Source organism: Coenobita brevimanus, chromosome 66, assembly GCF_032717465.1.
Source record: "Coenobita brevimanus isolate Jiangsu-jjx chromosome 66, ASM3271746v2, whole genome shotgun sequence".
NCBI lineage: Eukaryota > Metazoa > Arthropoda > Malacostraca > Decapoda > Coenobitidae > Coenobita > Coenobita brevimanus.
Window position 1 is genome coordinate 6,752,813 of NC_137019.1, and position 16,754 is coordinate 6,769,566.

The window sequence follows — 16,754 nt, forward strand, 5'->3', positions numbered from 1 at the left end:
AGGCCAAATGGAAGTAAAATCAAACTGGAACGACACATTTAAAGATCAACATGCGATTGGAGAATTTATAGGGCAAAGGAAATGAGGCATTACTTGGAACTAGCATAGAGGAGAATAAAGTGACGAAGTTAAATGAAAGAAAGAAGTCAAACACTACATAATGTACATCTATAATTTAAAGTTTCATCACAAATGATCAGGAAACTTCAAGATGGAAAAGGAAATTGTAAGAAACCAAAAAATTCATTCCAATAAGAAAAACTTAAAAATTAAACGAAGAAATAAAAGTAACGGAACTCAATTAAAGAAGTGCAATAACAAGTACTCGGAAAGCAATTTTAGGGCGAAGCAAGAAGGAAAAATACCAAGGGCAAAGAAGAGGAGGAAGGACAACGACGCGGAAGATAGGAGGACTGGAGAAAAAGAAGACAGGAAGGAGGAGTGGGGAGGTGGAGCTGGAGAAATGATGAGCGGGATCAGGAGGTGCGCGTGGAGCAAGAAGAAAGCTGGACTAAGACAATGGTGGTGAGGGCGTTATTTGCAAGAAGCTCAAGATCATATTTAGGAGACAGTGAAGAACAGGAGAATCGGTAAAACTACGTACAGGAGAACCAGAACCAACGAAGAACAGGAGAAAAACTAAGAATACCGAGGAAGATGAGTACCAGAAATGAAAAATAGGAAGAGAATCAGAAACAGTGAGAAGCAGAACAAAAAATGAACTGAAGAACAGGAGGGTCAGGAATGAAAAACGAGAGAATCCTGAGCACTGAAGAACAAGAGAACAACCTGGTGAAATGATGAACGGGAGAAGAACCATGAAAATCAGATACCAAGAGAAGAATATGGAACACTGAAAAATGAGAGATTTGGAAGCACTGAAAAAAAGGAGAGGAACCAGGAACATTAAAGATACGCAGAATCCAGTGTATACGAGGAGAACGAGGAACATTAAAAAAGAGAAAAAGCAAGGGGGAAGACGAAGCAAGGAAGAGATGAGGAGAGAAGTAGTGAACAGGAGGGCTAAGAAAGAGGAGGGTTAAGAGAGATAGGTATGGGAGAGGTGGGTTAGGAGCGAGTGGGCTATGGGAGAGGTGGACAAGGGGAGACGTTATGGGAGAGGTGAGCAAGGGAAGAGATGGGGGTAAGGTGGCACTGTTATGAGAAGGGAGTTGGCCGGGTGGTGGTCATAACAGCAGCGCCAACAGTGATATAGAGCCTGGGTAAACAAACACGGAGGGGAGGATGATGTGTTTATTAGCCTTCTATTACACCCAACCCATCGGCGGTCACCCTATCCACTCCTCGGTACACAAACACCATGTCCGGTGTTGGTCCTCGCGGTGGCCTCTTACAAAGGGGTGAAAACGTAAATAACATTCTTTATTTTCTCTCTGGAGGGGTGGGGGGGGGATTGTGAAGTGAGATGAAAGTACATAATAATCACTGTGGGAATTACCTATTTTGTATTAAAACAATTCCTCAACAAGAAATGGATGTGGAAGTCAGAAGGATGAGAGTTATCTACTAAGACTTCACAGCTTTGTAAATCTCACTTAAGAGTATTAGTAATAAAGATGTAAACTTTTGATACTAAAATGTTCACGAAAAGAAACCGTAGTACAAAAATAAACAAATTTTGTCTGCCTCACATATAATAACAGGCATTCCCTGACTCGCATGTACAAAAAATGAAATACACCACACTCAACTTCGTGCCCCTGAAAACACGAAACCACAAGACAGGTTGACCACTTGAGGTTTCGGGGAAGCAAGTGCATCAGAGTGTGAATCCCATGAAGCCCAAAACCCATGAAGCGGCGGTCCTAACACTGAGCAACAACGGCCGACCCTCAATACCGCCACCAGATTCTTCCCGCCCTCCCGCCGTGATTTACAGTGACTGGCGCATTTGACTTGACGTTAAGATCTCTCGTTATGCAGTTTTACGGCTGCCTCCTGTGGAATGAGGGAGAAAAGGGGGCAAGTGAGCGGATCTGTGGGGTTCAGGGAGACGCCGCGACTGGAAGGAGGGTGGTGGAGGAACGTGGGAAGGGAGGGGGGGTTCAGTCTGAAAGTGTAGGTGTGGGGATGGAGGAAACGAGTAAAATGGTGAACGAAACGAGGGTTTGAGGGACACTCGGAAAGTGGCGGTGGAAGGAAGGAAGAAACGAGTAAAAGGGTGGAGGAAATGAGTAAAAGGAGTAAAAGGGTTGAAGAAACTAATAAAAAGAGGGAAGAAAAGTTCCCAATCGTGAAGGAAACTAATAAAACAATGGAGAAAACGAGAGCTGGGGACAGTCTGAAAGATGAGATGCAAAGATGTAAGACGAGTAAATGGCAAATGGTTTGAGGAAACTATAATTGGGGGCATTCTGGAAGAAGAGGTGAAAGGGCAGAAAGAAATCAGTAAATGGCTGGAAAAAACGAATAAAAGGGTGAACGAAACGAAGGCTTGGGGATAGTCTGAAGTAAAGGGACAAAGATGGAGGATACGAGTGAAAGCGTGGAGGAAACGAGTATAAGGATGGAAAAAAAGAGTCAATGGGTGAAGGACACGATTAAAAGGATGAAGGAGATGAGTAAATCAGGGGGCTAAACGAGGGACAGTGGCAGTCTGAATCTGCAGGTGAAATAATGAAGGAAATATGTATGAGAATGAAGGACATGTGTAAGAGTATGAAGACGAGTGGACGGGTGAAAGAAACGAGTAAGAGGGTGGAGGGAACAAGTAAAAGGATGGAACAAACGATGATTGGGAGGACAGTCTGAAAGTGGATTGGCAAAGATGGTGGAAATAAGTGAAGGACTGGAAGAAAAGAATAAGACAGTGGGAAAAAAACAAACAGGATTGGGGATAGTCTGAATGCGGAGGTGCAAAGACGAAGGGAATAAGTATGAGTGGAGGAAACGAGTAAAAAGGCGGAGGAAACCAGTGTAAGATGGTAAAGGAAACGGGTAAAAGGGTGAAGGAAATGCATAAAAAGGTGAAGAAAACGAGTAAGAGGGTGAAGGAACGAGTAAAAAGTGGTGAGGATATGAGGGTGTGGGGACAGAATTTATAGATGATGGGGAGAAGAATATAGGGTAACGACTGAAAGGAGGAAGGAAAGTTGTGAAGTAAGTGGTGGATGGATGGATGCAGGGTTGGGGAAGAGTGTGGCCCAAGAAAAGATAAATGATTCTGGAGTGAAGGAGGTGGAGATGTTAGGAAGGCAAATAGACGAGAAGGGAAGCAGGGCAAAAATAAAGCATCTAAGGACAAGCTGAAGGTTAGAAATGACGCAGAACAGAACAGAGTAAGGAAGAGGACGGAGGAAAAGGTGAGAAGTTAAGTTAGCGAAAGAAGAAAAGAATTTCAGAGATGAGAAACAAGAAAAATTAAGTATCTAAGAACAAGCTGATGGATGGAAACGACCCAGAACAAGACAGAGAAAGGAAGAGGATAAAGAAATGGATGAGAAGGCAAGTGAGCGAAAGAATAAAGGAATTTATAACAAAATGAAAGAGGGGTTGGCAAGGGCGAGGAAGGGGAATGGACGAGCGAAAGGATAACAGAAAGGCGCCAAAATAAGGAGAAAGAGCGGGACGGGAAGGTGAAAGAGACGACCCATGAAAGATGATGAAGAGAAATTTAAAATGTGTGACCTTGGCATAAGAGGGAGTAAAATAATAATAATAATAATAATAATAATAATAATAATAATAATAATAATAATAACAGACTAAAGGATAATGCCGCCATAATATACACAATACTGAAGGTGGTAAGAGTCAAGGCAGAAGAGCAATACACCGAAATAAAGGTAATTGAAACGAGCATTAAGGGAGTTATAAGTACAGTATAATACACAAAAATACACAAGAAGTATATACAAAATCACACAAACTCTTTCAATACGACATTAAATTCTATGCTAGTTACCTCCTGACGATTTTATTCAGTTTAAAAAAGATCTCTGATATTAAACCTATATATGAAGGCTGTTTAACTTCCTCAATTGCCAAAATCTCTGCTCAAGTGAGTGACTCGTCTGATGGTAACAAGAACATAATAATAAATACCATTACCGTATCGGAGGCATTAAATTAAAGTACAGAATAAAGGCAAGAAAAACGTACATTAAGTCGAAAATAAAACTCGTCAAAGAGAAATTGATGAAAATGGACCCGGGGAAAGGGGCGGGCGGAGATAAGGGCCGAGATCGAGGGGACGAGGAGACACGCCAATCAGAGAGTAATCAGCGGAGGGCCAGCCTAAGTACCCTACTATATAGACCTTCGCCCCTGATGCCAACCCTCCTGTTTTTCCCATTCCAATGCTACTCTCTCTCTCTCTCTCTCTCTCTCTCTCTCTCTCTCTCTCTCTCTCACGGAATAATCAATAATGAAAATGCTTGGTTCCATATAATATTAATGGGTCTGCTTTTTTTTTTTATAATGCTCTTTTTTTTTTCATTTGAGGATGAGAGTATTATTCTAGATTAATATTACCTACAACGATATACCTTCACGTCAGCCTACAGTAGCTCTGTCATTTCCTACCATTCATTCTTTCTTTGGCCACGCGTGCTGCTACTGTTAATCAATCACGATACTAATGATCTCCGCGGTGATGCTGAGGGTGGAATGGTGGTGGGAAGTCACGTCAACTACTAAGAATATTAGTAGCTGGACTAATGAAATTTGATATACTAAACCCGTAGACTTTTGTGCTATTTATCCTTATTGTGCGATGCTCTATTTACAGCAGATACAACTGTATGCCACAGAAGTTGAACTTATAAGTTCTGACAGCTCATACAAAGAAGTAATATATAACACACATTAGTTATATTTCAACAATGGTAACAAATTCTCGAAACTAACGAACATCAACCATGCATACATAGTATAAATTGATAGATCCTGGACTCAAGCGCCAAACTGGGATTAAACAGAACAATCAAAATTGTTCATATGCCAGGAAAAAAAAAAAAAAAAAACGCACACTCATTTTTCATTCCACCACAGTTACCTAAACTCTTCTACTACTTCTCCCTGTCCTCTGTCTTCCACTCACCCTGCTTCCTCCACGGTCATCCCCCACCATTAACCCTTTCACTATTATAATGTCTTAATTTTGTTTCTGTTACCTCCAGACGATTTAAATTACATTAGGAACGACCTCTCGTACTTCAACGACTAGAAGTAATCCCTACTGATCTTTTTTTTTTTTTTCGAACGATGACGTCGTTTCTACTCTGGTGTTGCTACCCTCGTATTACTGGATTCAGCTAAGGAAAGCTCTCTCTTCCTGAAGAAATTATAATTCACTAACCTTCTCGGCACGAAAAAAAATCTTTTTACTCCACTTCTGCTACCTCAGACGATCGTAAAATAATATACCCATTAATCCCTTTACGACGAAGACGTTTCTTATATTTATATTCTTGCTGTCTCCGGAATATTTTATTTAACTCAGGGACGGTTTATCGTACCAAAGTTATTACATGTCATCTCCCTTACTCGCTTCGGTAAGGCAACAATTTCTTGATCTAATCTTGGTACCGTCAGACGATTTTATTCAATTTCGGTCCTTCGTACACAAGGGATTCAGCATAACGAGAAAAGAACGTCTCCCGGAATGGTCCCCCTCCCCCCGACATATCCTAGACCGGTTCAGTTTTGGCAGTAATGATTCCACTCTTTAGAAGCTCGCTGAAAAATAGATAAGAAGGGTATTAGGATCCCATCGCATTTAGGCACTGGAAGGAATACCAATTTTCTGGGAGGAGTAACACATGACTCCTTGGCCTTCAGGAGTAGGGTAAGGGGAGAGGGAGGGAGGAGGCGGGAAAGGGGAGGGGAGGGGGAAGGGAGAGAGGAAGAGGGGAAGGGGGAAGGGAGACGCTCTTTCCTTCCTTTCCTCTTCCACTCGATTTCCCCCTGACTTAATTTTCCTTTGTTTCCCTCCCTCTGTTTTGTTTTCCCTCTTGTTATTCAATCTCTCTCTCTCTCTCTCTCTCTCTCTCTCTCTCTCTCTCTCTCTCTCAAATTCCTCATTCCTACGCCATCTCCCCCCTGCCACTGCCTCTTCACTCAGATTCACTTGCCAGTAGACTCCCTCCCCTGGTAATTCCATCAAGTGACACAGCCTCTTCTGCATCTTTAACTTTTAGCCTCCGGAAATTATTCTCATGTTGTCTCTCCATCTCCTTCAACTTCTTCCCTCTTTCCTGCGGTATTTATCTCCATTATTTCCATGGGTTTAGTGTATTTTATTCTCAGCCTTCATTCTTACGTTCTTGAATTGTGCTACTCGTGTTGATAGGCGTTACTTTAAGCTGTTAGGTAACGAGAGAGAGAGAGAGAGAGAGAGAGAGAGAGAGAGAGAGAGAGAGAGAGATAAGAATGCGATTTTTTTGGGACACGGGTAAAGGGGAGATGAGGAGGATGAATAGAGGCCAGAGAGAGGCAGTAAAGTGGCAGGTCTGAGTAGCCATAAAGGAGATCGAGTGGAAAAGACGAAAAATTATGATAAAAAGTGAAGTCGGCGAAGGCGGAGAGATAAGGGAGATGTGAAGAAGAGAATTTAAGAACGAATGGAGAGAGAGAGAGAGAGAGAGAGAGAGAGAGAGAGAGAGAGAGAGAGAGAGAGAGAGAGTCGAAATAGCGGGAAGAAATGATGTGCCCAGGGAAAAGTGGCTTGGCTGAGAGAGAGAGAGAGAGAGAGAGAGAGAGAGAGAGAGAGAGAGAGAGAGAGAGAGAGAGGTGAATTACGTAGGAAAAGTGACTTGGCAGAGACGAATAAAGATGGAAAGATGTGATTTATGAAGGACAGGGATATAACTGGGAGGAAATAAGGGCGAGACCAATCGTGGAGAAATTAAAGCGATAGAAGACTGGCAATAGGTGGGAGACAGGAAACAAAGAAAGCCTGAAGGAAGGAGAGGAGGAAGAAGTTGAAGGGAGGGAAGACGGAAAATGAGAGGAAACGTTTAGAAGGACGAGAAATGAAGACGGAATTGAGATGAAGAGGAAGGAACACTAAGAGAAGGAGAGACTGAAATAGGAGGGAACATTTTTAGAGATACAAAAGAAAGATTAGACAGAGGTGAAAGGAGAAATAGAAGGAAGAAAAGACTGAACGGGGAGGATGCGTTAAGATAAACAGAAAAAACTGATTACTGGAAAGAAAAAAGGATGGTGACAGAAGGAGGAGGAGAAGAATGACAATAGGAAGAGAAATCTGAAGATACGTAAAAAAAAATAAAAAAAAACAGAAGAAAAATTTGGAATGTGAAAGGAAGGGGAGAAGAATAATGACAATAGAAAAATTTGAAAGACACGAATAAAGATACTGAGAAGAAGAAAAGCAGATGAAAAGAGGAAGGGAAAAATGACAGAAGGAAAATTTCTAAAGATAAGAAACAAGGAAGAAGGAAGGAAGGGAGGAATGAGAAAGGGAAGGACGAGATATGTTATAGGACTACATAATAGATAGATAGATAAATAGATAGATAGAGAGACAGATAGAAGCAGGAAGTCAAATGATGAGAAGGTGTTGTGTTTGCGAGAGGCGAGCAGCGCTAAACGCTTACACGGGGGAAAGCTGACGACAGCGGCCAGTAAGGAGATGATTCATAGCTGTCAGCAGTCCTCTCGTGAGAAGGTTCTGTTGCCATGAGGAAGGTGCGGGACACACACACCCTACTACACGAGATTTCAGGAAAGAGAGTTTAGAAGGAGACAAGCGACCCTATAGAGAGGTCGAGACGGAGATTAGCTTGAGAACAGAGAGAGAGAGAGAGATAGCGAGACAGGGAGGTAGCTACCCAGGACTTATACTATTATACCTGTTTAATATTTCCAAGACAAATAAAGATAGTCCCATACTATTCTTTACCTCTCCCGTCACTACATGACATCTGGTGGGGAAACTACTACAAGATATAAAAGCCGCTCGACCACAAGTCTAACATATACTTCTCTACAATTAACTGCAAAGTCTTTACGACATTTGGTAGCAGCGAACGTATACGAACCTCGTCTACGAATCAACATTAAATTCCTACAAAATATCAAGATTGACAACAACCAACAATATCAGCTCCTGCCCCCTCCGTCTCCCAGATCATTACGCTGATGCAGAGGTCAAGAGATCACTCGACGCCTTGCAAGTAGCTTAACGACAAACCAGCGAATCTGCGGACATCGTCTCCGAATTAAAAGCAAATTTCTACAAAAGCAACCGAGACTACAAGGTTAGCTTCAGTTCTACAAAGTCTACAGCCATCTACAATCAACTACAGCCATCTACAATCAACTACAATTAACAACTCTACGAATAAATCACTAGAGAAAAGGACAGAGAAAACTTCCACATAGAATAAAGGGAACAAACAAACGAAGAGTGAGACACGATTTACAACTCATCTTACTCACTCGTCTTCACTCAAGTTACTCATCGCTACTCATTCACTCACCACAGCTACCAGTGTGGGAAGCCGACGTCACCATGTGCTGAGATGACATCACAACGCGAGTCTGCCATGCCAAGCAACGTGTGACGGACACCAGGCACTTCTCACCCACTACTCATTACTCATTATTCACATAGCTCCTACTCATATTCACTTATTTTCACAGTTAAGTTGGAAATTCGACGTTCTATGTTGAGGTTTGCCTGGGACAGCCGTTAACCACTACAAATACCAGGCCATGGAGTTTCCTGAGTAATATCGTCCATCAACACACCACTAGAATTATCAAGAGATCTTCAATCAAACCTGTATTTTCTTCCGAGATCGACTTTTGTATCGACACACCTCTACGATCTGTATCAAGTGGGTAAAATTATACTTGCTCATTTCTTCTCAGTGCTAAAATTAGCTATATTCAACTTATTTAATCATCTAGTTTGCTAGGACATAAATAAACAAGAGGCGTATTTCATAACATCATATCTTAATGACAGGAATATTTTCGCAACCACCCACGTTAATACCAGATGACACACAAATTGCCACAACATCAGACTCACAATTAAGAGACAGCCCACCCATTGTACAACCCACACCACACGTTATAGATAAGGAAACAAATACGGGAGTTTCGGATGATGAGTGGGAAACCCCTTCAGATGTTGAGAGTATCGACTTCGCAGCTGCCTTAAATACGTATGCCAATATACTTAACAGGGTTCACCGGTCCGGTCATACATATTCTACCATTCCCTCACATAACGATAAACTCGTACAAGTTGAATTAACAGGGCAATCATTAAAGATGAATCAAGAAACAAATACTGCTGATCTAAAAACCACACCTCACGTTTTTGTGTATCACGAGGATAAGACTGCCCCAAAATTCTCTGGCACAGACAAGGATCGCATTGATGTCATTTCATTAATCAGTCAGTGCGAACAAATGTTCATCAAGCGCCATATACTAGATGAACAAGAGAAAATTGCTATTTTTTCATCTTGCATAAGCCAGGAAAGATGTCCAGCAAGCAATTTATTGCGCTCCGATAAGCTACATCGTGCTAGGACATATGATGAATTTAAAACTGAATTTCTGAAGAAATTTTCTGGAGGTATGAACTTCTTGCCAGGTATAATTCCAGAATTACATAAAATTGTAGATCTTGTAAGGGAGCACACTACAAACCATGTGCTCAGTGAAATAACTGCTGATGTCTCCACAATCAAGAGAACCCTATTAGCTACTCTGGAGAATTCTAAGTGGATAACAGATGATGGAAAGATGTCCCCAGACCTCGTCGTGGACATCATTGGTTATGTAGCTGCCTTGTGTAAATTACCTGATAGAACCCTTAAGATCGCCAAAACAATCGCGTACATCCCTGGAATGTGCTTACTAGACTTAATGAACGAGGTAGAGATGCAGTGCAGTAAAGCAGGTGTGGTCGACACACATGCACATTCTGGTAGAATCAGGGTACCTGAGACAGTATCAGCTGTGAAAACATCAACACCGACCCCAAACAGAGAACAAAATCGATCGCGACCTGAAATGAGGCAGTCCAAACAAGCAAAGACGCCTAGACCTCGTTCCCACACGCCTTCCTACAGGCAGTTTCATAAGTTTTCGCGCAGCCCGAGCAGGTCTCGCGCTATAAACAACACTTTTTATGGGAAATCACCTCGTAGGTCACAGTCAAGGGATAGGTCCATTCTGTGTCATTACTGTGCAAAACCAGGACACACAAGGTATGAATGCTTTATCAAGGCAAAAGAGGATAATCAAAAGACACAAGGGTTTGGTCCTTACTGTAGGCATCATAGATACCAAGGGCACTGGACTAGTGATTGCAAAACAGTAGAAAAAATTGTGTCTATGTTCAAATCGGGGGAAGACCAAGTCATGACAAAAAACGAACAAACATAAAAAAGAACAAGGTTAAACTTCACATAGGAGGCATGTTGGGAAATGAGTGTATCTTGATACCAGCTGTATGTGAGGATCAAAACGTTTCCTTATTTTTAGATACAGGCTCTCCAGTGAACTTAATAACACATGAAGAACTCAATAGAATTCTTAAAAATAAAAAAGAAAGTAACTTTTCTGGATGAAGCTGATTTAGAATTAAACACAGTAGATGGTCAAGAGATTACAGTAAAAGGTATGATAAGATTAAATCTCAGTTTCACAGAAACTACAAGACCATTCTCTGCATTGTTCTATATCGTTGAAAACTTAGCAATTAAAGCTCATATGTTACTGGGCTTAAGGTCCATGAGAACTGAGAACATAACTATACTCCCACAAATGAATGGAATAGACTTTGATAATGAATTTATAGAGGAAATAACTTCAGAGCCCTCACCGATTAGTAGAAGAGAGCCAAAAAGAATTGGTAATATTAAAGGCTTAAACAAACATACACAAACAGATGAGTGTATAGATCCACTTACACCAGCAACCCCATCCTCCAGAATTAGTGACTCAGATAACAGTACTGATTTATCAATTTTTCCAGCCCATCTCACTAATGATTTGGTTATACCACCTAATTCATACATGAAGGTTACCATAAAGAGCAAATTACGGAATAGTACTGTTCTTGTCTTGGAAGAATTATGTAAAGTAAAAGGATTGTCAGTAGAAAACGCATTATGTCATACGAACGACGAAGGGCTAACTCAGATATTCATTATTAATCACATGAATGGGGAAGTTCAGTTGAAGAAGGGAACTTGCATAGTTAATATTGAAAAATGTTTCGCCCCTGTGAAGGAAATAAATATTGGTGGAGTAACAAGTGAGATAAAATCTACGGATAGAGAAAGAATAAAAGAGAATTTAATTCACTCAGGTGAATTTGACGAAGAAAATGATTTGTTAACCCTGCTGGAAACACACAGGGACACCGTAGCCTTGCCCGGAGAACGATTAGGGTGTACTAACTTGATTAATCACATGATTAATGTGCACCCAGAAACACCACCAATTTTCGTACCAGCTTATCGCATACCACACTCCCAACGTACACTTGCAAATCAGTATGTCGATGAAATGTTAAAGCTTGGAATTATTGAGCCTTCAGTTTCTCCGTGGAACGCTCCCCTTTTCTTTGTGCCCAAGAGAAATGGAGAAATGCGTGCGGTAGTAGATTACCGTAAACTAAATAATCACACCATCCCAGACAGATTTCCCATGCCATTGCTAAGTGATGTTCTACAGAATATTGGTCCTGAGAATAATATATTCTCGACCATCGATCTCCTAAACGGATACTATCAGATTCCGGTATCTCAGGAGTCACGTAAATACACTGCCTTTTCAACAAACAGAGGCCATTATCAATATACAAGAATGCCAATGGGACTGAGGACAGCCCCTGGTACGTTCCAGCGTCTTATGAATTACGTATTGTCCGGAATTTTAGGACAAGGAATATTTGTTTATCTTGACGATATTATTATCGCAACGAAGAATATTAAGGATCATCTCAGGAAATTAGACTTACTCTTACAAAAGCTTAGTGATGCTGGATTAAAAATTAAACTTTCTAAATGCAAATTTTGCTTTAAGGAAATAAATTTCTTAGGCCACAAATTAAGCTCTGATGGTATTCACACCACTGATGACAAAATACAGGCAGTGAGAGATTTTCCTGAACCCACTACGACTGACGAAGTTAGACAATTTTTAGGTCTGGCTGGGTACTATAGGTCCTTCGTACCACAGTTCTCTCATATAGCCTTCCCTCTATTCCAACTACTCAAAAAAGATGCTGTATTCCAATGGGAAGAAGAACAAAAAAGGGCATTTAACAATCTAAAAATTAAACTAACGAATGCACCTTGTTTAGCATATCCAGATTACACGAAATCATTTCTTATTTGTACAGACGCATCAGTTAAAGGATTAGGGGCTGTACTGATGCAGGAAGATAAAAGAGGAAAGAATCAACCAATTGCATTTGCCAGCAGACAAACAAGAGGTGCAGAAAAAATTATAGCACTACAGACTTAGAGGCACTTGCAGTGATTTTTGCATTACAAAAGTTTCGAGATTTGGTATATGGTTACGAAATCCACTTATTCACCGACCATAAACCACTGGTGGGTATGTTTAAAGAAAAACTCCTTTCTGGGAGGAGAGCAAGATGGAAATGTACAGTTGAAAACTACAATGTACAAATACATTATATACAAGGTAAAATGAATATAGTAGCTGACGCATTATCTAGGAACCCGAACACAATTCAAGTCGCGGCGTTAGATCTCAAAGGAAATATCCCAAACCACGAGGATATCGCAAAGGCACAAAGACTTGACCCAGTATGGTCAAAAGTAATATACAAGTTAGAAAGTGGAGATGACATACAATTACCCAAACTGCATGTCCCACTTGAACAATTCACAATGGTCAATAATACATTATACAAAATTAACTCTAAACAACCAAAACGCCAAAGAAATACTAACCAGTTGGTAGTACCTAATGACATGATACCCCAAGTATTACGAATGATACACGACAGCCCACATGCAGGACACCCTGGAAAGGATAAGACATTCAACCAAGCCCAGCTATTATATTACTGGCCTTCATTACGAAGAGATATACACAATCATATAGACAGATGCGAATCATGTGCGAAACACAAAGGATACCCAATCACACCTGCACCGATGGGTAATTACCCAGTACCACATCAACCATGGGACGTTGTCGCTGTTGATTTACTCAAGATGCCATTATCATACAATAATAACCTATACTTATTCGTAGCAACGGATCATTTTTCCCGTTATGTCATTTTAGCTCCAATTAAAGATAAGACAGCAGAGACAGTAGCAAAGGCAATAACAGATAATGTAATATGTCGCTTTACTACCCCAAAGGTATTAATAAGTGATAATGGAGGAGAATTTAATTCTGAGATCTTACAAGAAATATGTAAACAATACAACATTAAAAAGGTTAACGTTTTGGCCTATCACCCAGCATCGAATGGGTTGGTAGAGAGACAAAATAAAAAGGTATTAGATGTGCTACGACACATTCTCAGTGAAAATTATGCAAGCTGGGATGATTGGATTCCCAGAGTAGAGGCCTCCATTAATGGGTCTATAAATAAATCCATTGGTGACACACCACATTTCATTATATATGGCACGGATAAAAAATTACCATATGAGCTCCTAGAAGGTGACAGCATGCCTATATACAATTACGATGATTACTCTAAACTCCGTTTACGTGAATTCCAGGACATTCACAAAAGAGTGCAAAAACAATTAACGATGTCCAAGGAAGAAATGACGGAGGCATTTAACAAAAAGGCAAAAGATTCACCTATCAGCTTAGGAGACATTGTTTACGGAGTCATTCATACGAGAGACAATAAATTATCCCCTAAATTTGAGGGCCCATACAGAGTAATTAACATAAAGGCAAACAAAGTTTTAATTAAGTCACTTTCAAGTGGCGAGGAAAAACAAGTTCATATTGACCATTTAAAACGAGTTTCAAGGGAATTATCACATAATTATTCAGCCTCGGATACAACCGAACAGGTGAACGTACCTCAAGAAACCAAGCAAGAACACAACAATGATTACAAAAAGAAATTAAGGTCATATACCAAACAATCGAACATAGGTGCAACTATTCCAATGAAATCTACAGTACATCATTTACGAGAATTAAATATCGATTTAAACTCCTTCTATAAATGAAATAACAGCCAACCGTAACGCACATCATCACTATCATCAACCACAGCTTTATAGGAAATTAATAGATTTTTTTTTTTTCGGTAGGTTACGATGAAGGGACTTATGCTATGGATTCTCCTATACATAGTAAGAGTATATGCGCACCTAGACCCCAAGCATATAGTACGACAAGGATGCCTCATAGCTCCAACGGCCACGACTACAATCGTCAAGGATGTCATGAGTACTGAAATAAGTCTAGATTACTTGTATGACTTACCTACTTATATAGAAAGACTTGCGACGCCGATGCGAACTCTGGACTTCAAGATAGGGAATTATGTTTCACAATCACATATCACCAAGGAAGTGGATGAAATGGTGAAGTTAGCGAAATGGAAACTAGAACAGGCGAAGTCAACTATGCTCGTCATGATCCAAGATCTCCCATCTTCTGGAACAGAGGTGCTGAGCGACAGGAACAACATCACACGTACTCGCCAAAAGCGCGGTTTGTTCGATCTGGGCGGCGCAATTCTTGGGAACATCTTTGGATTGGCTACAGAGGATGACCTTAAAGAAATAAACAAAAAATTTAATAAGATAGCTCAGGTACTAACATACCAAGATAAATTCATCACAGGACAGAACTCAGCAATGAAAACAATTGTGAAAAATCTGAAACAAGCAGAAAACGTAGCTCTCGAGAGTATAGATAAAATAAATAACTTGGAGGGTAACGTTACCCTTTTCCAGCACTTCTCCATCATCACAGAACATATTGACACGATTCTACTACAATTAGAGAACACTAGAGATCATTTCAGGGCACTTATGCAAGGAATTTCGAATGCTGGTGATGGCAAGATCACAAATGACTTACTCCCAGTTCATGAGCTACGTCAGATAGTTAGTCAAGGCATACATAAACATAAATTGAAGCCATTGTTCCGCAGTAGGGAATTTATGCAATATTACCCGTACTTGGAAGCAACACTAACACCAACATCAGTGATAGTTCATGTACCATTCATCACGGAAGACCTGTTCACAGTATACCAAATCCACCCCTTCCCCTATAGAAACAACAACACTTTAGTCATCATCAACATCAACACAGACACCGAACTCATCATGGTCTCCAAGAGACGAGACACTGTCACTTTCGCAAGTGAGTCAACGATTGAGCGAAAGTGCCGCACATCCTTACATGCTGTTCATCTTTGTCCTGCGTACATTTTCACGTTTCAGCCTACTGATACGGTCCCTTGTGAAATGGCTATCATCAGCAATAACAATATTCATCATCATTGCAACTTCACTTTTGCTCCAGATAAACTTGTACACCATCAACGCATTGGACACTCGCAGTTTTTTTATTTCCCTCATAACACATCAGTTTACATAGTCTGTCCAGATATACCACCATCTCATACATCAGCCTCAGGATTATACATAGCACCAGACTACTGTGCGGTATTTACACCATCCATGTCTACTTTTTCCACCATCAATCACTACGCCATTCTCAATCATACACACGGGGGAAAGCTGACGACAGCGGCCAGTAAGGAGATGATTCATAGCTGTCAGCAGTCCTCTCGTGAGAAGGTTCTGTTGCCATGAGGAAGGTGCGGGACACACACACCCTACTACACGAGATTTCAGGAAAGAGAGTTTAGAAGGAGACAAGCGACCCTATAGAGAGGTCGAGACGGAGATTAGCTTGAGAACAGAGAGAGAGAGAGAGATAGCGAGACAGGGAGGTAGCTACCCAGGACTTATACTATTATACCTGTTTAATATTTCCAAGACAAATAAAGATAGTCCCATACTATTCTTTACCTCTCCCGTCACTACATGACATCTGGTGGGGAAACTACTACAAGATATAAAAGCCGCTCGACCACAAGTCTAACATATACTTCTCTACAATTAACTGCAAAGTCTTTACGACAATGTTACAGGAGGAAAAACCAAAGGGAAACTGAAGTGAGGAGAGAGAGAGAGAGAGAGAGAGAGAGAGGGGGGGGGGGAACAGGAGCGTTGGAGGTTTGGAGTCAGCTGAAGATAGGGTTGGGAGCCGTGTTGTCATCACATCACGAGGAGGAGGAGAACTACATCATCACAGATCTGTATGATTCTCCATGAAGGCGGGGTTACGTAGCGTCTGGCTGTTGTATTTTTAACAACTCAGTATGGCTTTTTTCAATGACAGGTAAAAAAAAATGGTTGAAAGTTCATGGTCATATGGTAATCACTAACCAGATACAAATAATTATGACTTGTCTGATATGTTATTAAAATCCTTAAGAAGCCTGCTATTACATTATAACCTGACAACAATTAGGTAAGATGTCAGCATGACCTACATACACACGAGTACGTTAAAGAACAACTGAATAATGTACAATAAATACCAAAAGAATATTATATACAAAACGACATTGTTTGCATCGTCTCCTATTTCTCCATCACGTCAAAAACATATACGGTACTACTGTCTGTAATTACACTGGCATGGTGGTGTTGAAACAGTTTAAATATGAAAGGAAATTTGTGCCTATCTCATTTACG